Source organism: Mizuhopecten yessoensis, unplaced genomic scaffold, assembly GCF_002113885.1.
Source record: "Mizuhopecten yessoensis strain PY_sf001 unplaced genomic scaffold, ASM211388v2 scaffold3245, whole genome shotgun sequence".
NCBI lineage: Eukaryota > Metazoa > Mollusca > Bivalvia > Pectinida > Pectinidae > Mizuhopecten > Mizuhopecten yessoensis.
Window position 1 is genome coordinate 40,082 of NW_018404948.1, and position 6,075 is coordinate 46,156.

Here is a 6,075-nt window from a genome sequence, read left to right on the forward strand (position 1 = left end):
GTTACACATTGTAAGAACTAGCTATATATAGGTTACACATTGTAAGAACTAGCTTTATATAGGTTATACATTGTCAGAACTAGCTATATATATGTTACACATTGTCAGAACTAGCTAGGTTACGCATTGTCAGAACTAGCTGTACATAGGTTATACATTGTAAGAACTAGCTATATATAGGTTACACATTGTAAGAGCTATCTATATATAGGTTATACATTGTCAGAACTAAGCTTTATATAGGTTACACATTGTAAGAACTAGCTTTATATAGGTTACACATTGTAAGAACTAGCTATATATAGGTTACACATTGTCAGAACTAGCTAGGTTACACATTGTCAAAACTAAGCTTTATATAAGTTACACATTGTCAGAACTAGCTATACATAGATTACACATTACACAAATAAAAGTCAACCCTGTAAATTATATATAATGATACGATTGTGCCTGTTTTGAGTATGGACCTACAATTTGCCTGCTAGGACACAGTCACTTCCTGGCACTTAGATGCGAGTTTCAGTTTGTTCTGAGTTGTATATATATTTTACCGTGTTTATAACCTAGACTGGTGAACACACAATTAAACACCCCGTCGCATTGGATTATTTATAGGTAATAGAGATACAGGTGCAACCTTATCATTGACACCCGTATAAAAACGTACCTGTTTATAAACCTGGTTAGATATAATTTACAGTATGATATACATGCAGGGAAAATATTTAAGTGTCACTATATATATATATATATATTTATATATTTTTTCATCAAATTTTGACTTGCACAATAAAGTTTAAGATTCCTTGGTTGTCTTTTGCAATTAATTAAAATCTTATTTTCCAAGGCACATTTCATTTTTTTGCTATTCTTTAAAATTGAACTTTCAAAATCAGAATATTCATAAACGACGTCACAAATAAATTCAAATCCAACCAGAATAAGCTCAGAAACCATGAAAATGCATTTGGACTGGCCACCATCTTGACAATATCAAATTACCCTTGTAGATAATATAATATTGTAATAATGATATAAACAGGAAGGTTCCCACCCTAGTTGATGTTCACGTACACAGGTATGTTCCCACCCTAGTTGATGTTCACGTAAACAGGAATATTCCCACCCTAGTTGATGTTGATATAAACAGGAATTTTCCCTCCCTAGTTGATGTTGATATAAACAGGAATGTCCCCGCCCTAGTTGATGTTGATATAAACAGGAATTTTCCCTCCCTAGTTGATGTTGATATAAACAGGAATTTTCCCTCCCTAGTTGATGTTGATATAAACAGGAATTTTCCCTCCCTAGTTGATGTTGATATAAACAGGAATTTTCCCTCCCTAGTTGATGTTGATATAAACAGGAATTTTCCCTCCCTAGTTGATGTTGATATAAACAGGAATGTTCCAACCCTAGTTGATGTTAATATAAACAGGAATGTTCCCACCCTAGTTGACGTTGATATAAACAGGAATGTTCCCTCCCTAGTTGATGTTGATATAAACAGGAATTTTCCCTCCCTAGTTGATGTTGATATAAACAGGAATTTTCCCTCCCTAGTTGATGTTGATATAAACAGGAATTTTCCCTCCCTAGTTGATGTTGATATAAACAGGAATGTCCCCGCCCTAGTTGATGTTGATATAAACAGGAATGTCCCCGCCCTAGTTGATGTTGATATAAACAGGAATTTTCCCTCCCTAGTTGATGTTGATATAAACAGGAATTTTCCCTCCCTAGTTGATGTTGATATAAACAGGAATTTTCCCTCCCTAGTTGATGTTGATATAAACAGGAATTTTCCCTCCCTAGTTGATGTTGATATAAACAGGAATTTTCCCTCCCTAGTTGATGTTGATATAAACAGGAATGTCCCCGCCCTAGTTGATGTTGATATAAACAGGAATGTTCCCCCCCTAGTTGATGTTGATATAAACAGGAATGTTCCCCCCCTAGTTGATGTTGATATAAACAGGAATGTTCCAACCCTAGTTGATGTTAATATAAACAGGAATGTTCCCTCCCTAGTTGATGTTGATATAAACAGGAATGTCCCCGCCCTAGTTGATGTTGATATAAACAGGAATGTTCCAACCCTAGTTGATGTTAATATAAACAGGAATGTTCCCACCCTAGTTGAGGTTGATATAAACAGGAATGTTCCCACCCTAGTTGACGTTGATATAAACAGGAATGTTCCCTCCCTAGTTGATGTTGATATAAACAGGAATTTTCCCTCCCTAGTTGATGTTGATATAAACAGGAATTTTCCCTCCCTAGTTGATGTTGATATAAACAGGAATTTTCCCTCCCTAGTTGATGTTGATATAAACAGGAATGTCCCCGCCCTAGTTGATGTTGATATAAACAGGAATGTCCCCGCCCTAGTTGATGTTGATATAAACAGGAATGTTCCCCCCCTAGTTGATGTTGATATAAACAGGAATTTTCCCTCCCTAGTTGATGTTGATATAAACAGGAATTTTCCCTCCCTAGTTGATGTTGATATAAACAGGAATTTTCCCTCCCTAGTTGATGTTGATATAAACAGGAATTTTCCCTCCCTAGTTGATGTTGATATAAACAGGAATGTTCCCTCCCTAGTTGATGTTAATATAAACAGGAATGTTCCCACCCCAGTTGATGTTGATATAAACAGGAATGTTCCAACCCTAGTTGATGTTAATATAAACAGGAATGTTCCCACCCTAGTTGATGTTGATATAAACAGGAATGTTCCCTCCCTAGTTGATGTGGATATAAACAGGAATGTTCCCACCCTAGTTGATGTTGATATAAACAGGAATGTTCCCACCCTAGTTGATGTTGATATAAACAGGAATGTTCCCACCCTAGTTGATGTTAATATAAACAGCAATGTTCCCACCCTAGTTGATGTTGATATAAACAGGAATGTTCCCACCCTAGTTGATGTTAATATAAACAGGAATGTTCCCACCCTAGTTGATGTGCATATGTTACAAGGAGTAGATGTATCCTTACTTAAACAGCGTTAGTTTAAAAATTAGGGTAACGGGGCGGGTGAGTGGGGCTTTGTTAGCAAATTTGTGTATGCTTTATTTGTCCTGTGACTTCCTGCTGGTTATATATATACATTACATGGGTGCTTCATGTGTCAATAGCTAAAGTATTGTAGATGTAACACATCATTTATGATAAATTGTATAAAATCATAACTGTGTATCTGAATCTGTACCTAACAGGTACTCAGGCAGATATGTTCACCAGTTAACAGGTTAACATCTGGTGTACATGTAAACACATAGCACTGTATACATATAATGACGATCTATATAACATACAAGGACACTAAATGGACTTATTCCGTGGTTTCATATGTACTACTCTGGACATAAATAATTTAACGTCGTTCGTTCTCAAAATGTTATATTAGAACTTCTTCCTCCCACACACAAATAAACTTACCTGTTTGCTCTCCATCGATCTACAGCATAAACCGTTATCAGATTAATAAAAGTCAACCTTTGTCAAACAGACGTATTTCATGGACCTACAATTTGCCTGCTAGGACACAGTCACTTCCTGGTCGTGCACTTAGATACGAGTTTCAGTTTGTTATGATCAGCTGTATATATATATTGTACAGTGTTTATAACCTAGACCGGTGAACACACAATTAAACACCCCGTCGTATTGGATTATTTATAGGTAGAGACAGGTGCAACCTTATCATTGACACCCGTATAAAAACGTACCTGTTTATAAACCTGGTTAGATATAATTTACAGTATGATATACACGCAGGGAGAATATTTAAGTGTCACCGTAGGAGACGGTCTGTACGTGAGTACCGAGGAATAATTTCCTATCGTTATCAAAAATATCAACTGCAATTGACTGTCTCATTTAAAAATGTTGGTAAAAGAATCGGACTAAATTATATCTATATACTTTTATGTCGTTATTAATTATGAGACCTATATATATTTTTAGCGGGTATAAGATATATTTGATAAAATAATTGCAACGAATTAAGAGTATTGTATTGATATGGATGGGCAGGAACAGGCGACGATTAAATCTAAAGGAACGTACAGAAATGGGCGACGGTTTACAGGAACGGACAGAAACGGGGCAGGATCGGACTTATTTATATATATTTATTGTTTGTATTTGATTATCCTTATCGGGTATGAGATATATTTGATAAAAGAATTGCAATTACAGGAACGGGGCAGGATCGGACTGAATTATATAAAATTGCCAGGCCGAGGTTGACTTCTGATTAGTTCAAATAGTAAATGTACATTGAAGATAATGTCAATTGTTAAATAACCTCTAAAAATACCAGAGTGGATTTCATCTATAACCTGAAACCCCAGATAATTTAGTTATTGGTAATTATAGCTGTAAATAGTTTACCTATACACAGCTTAGAATGGTAATGGGTATTTACCAAGGAATTAGATTAGAGGGAAAGGCAACTGCCTCTTCAGCACACAGGGGCATGGATCGCTTTACTTGTAATATAAAAAAATAGGGGTCTCCTATACTAATATGATCGCTTTACTTGTAATATAAAAATATATTACAAGTAAAGCGATCCTATTAGTATAGGAGATCCCTATTTTTGTATATATTAGTATAGGAGACTCCTATTTTTTTTATATTACAAGTAAAGCGATCCATGCCCCTGTGCTTCGGCATAGGAAATATGTCTAGGGCACTTTGATATTGCGAGAAAATGCGAGAAAGCTTTTGAATGAATTTTAATCATAAATACTGATATTTTTTTTGCCTGTAGCTTTATTTTAGATCACTTTTAAGGTTACAAGTGTGAGATTCATACCAGGTGAATGATGCAGGCCCATTGGGCCTCTTGTTTTTATATAGAAATGTCTTGCTAATAAATAAATAATTTGACATACGAACTAAACATAATTGCTTTTTGATATGTGTTTAATCGCAACATGTGGTTTTAAGTGTATGTAATTCTCGGTAACTGATCGTAAATATGATGTTATTTGTTTACATTCTGGAATATTATGATGTACACAGAACGATTTCAGTTGCATTGATAATCTGGAAAGTGTATTTATACGGCTCTAAATATTGACCCAAATCCAACGTGATGATTCCTAATTTCAGCATGCCAAAAAAGATAAAGGGGGTCCAAACTGCTTCAAAGCCTTACAACTTTAATACACCATTCCACACCAGAATAAGGAACTTTTAAATCAAATAACCAATTATTTCTCATCAGAGTTAACATTGAATTATAATATAATTTGTACATCACCACTCAAGCTTGTGACATAGGTCACCTGTAACTACTAAAAACAGCTATATTTTCATTTGATAGTTTTTGTTCAGTTGTGTACACACACGTAGTACAATGTTCATGTGTGAGTGGAAAGTCATGAATAATCATCTATTCACATATTACACTATTCACATATTACACTATTCACATATTACAGGGATTAAGGTTGATCCTCGATAAGTATTTTTTTGTCTCTCCAAAATTATATCTTTAGAACTTTTTGCTTAATTAATACAGGTCAATTTGATATGTTTTTGACCCTCTAAATCTCAAGGAAAATGTTTATGAAATGGTTCAACTTAGTTCAAATGGCTCATTGTATATATTATATAAAATCAAGCATATGTGCTTGATAATTAGACATTGGACAATAAACTCTCATATTATGTGAAAACGTTACATGTGCTTGTACATGTATATACATGTACCTGTTTGGTATGATCTATTTTCCCAAAGTATATATAACTTAGTTAACACAAATGAACTAATGAATTAGTTAAAGTGCATCTCTTCATTTTGTTTACCTACAGCAAAAGTATATGTTGCAGGCTCTTGGTTCTATCTAAGTATGATGTATATGAAACATGTTCTAACTTTCTAACATAAATAGTAATGATACTTATATAACAATACATATATTCTGTAATTGAGTAACAAATTGACAATAAATCAATTTTGAAAGATAATAATCAATTACATACCAAAGGTATGTAAACTGCAAACTTTAATCTGTATACTATACAAGTCTTTATTCGAACTGGATG

The 6,075-nt window shown here is 34.2% G+C and overlaps 1 protein-coding gene across 1 annotated transcript in view; it reads right to left on the minus strand.

Moving 5' to 3' along the window:
- The window catches only part of LOC110447256 (usherin-like), a 41,918-nt gene extending 38,258 nt beyond the window's left edge, over positions 1 to 3,660 (minus strand). Inside the window, exon 1 of the mRNA XM_021492828.1 lies at positions 3,454 to 3,660. The gene's annotated coding sequence lies outside the window, so the exon portion shown is untranslated. The remainder of the gene's footprint in view (positions 1 to 3,453) is intronic.
- Between the last annotated feature and the right edge of the window lie 2,415 nt (positions 3,661 to 6,075).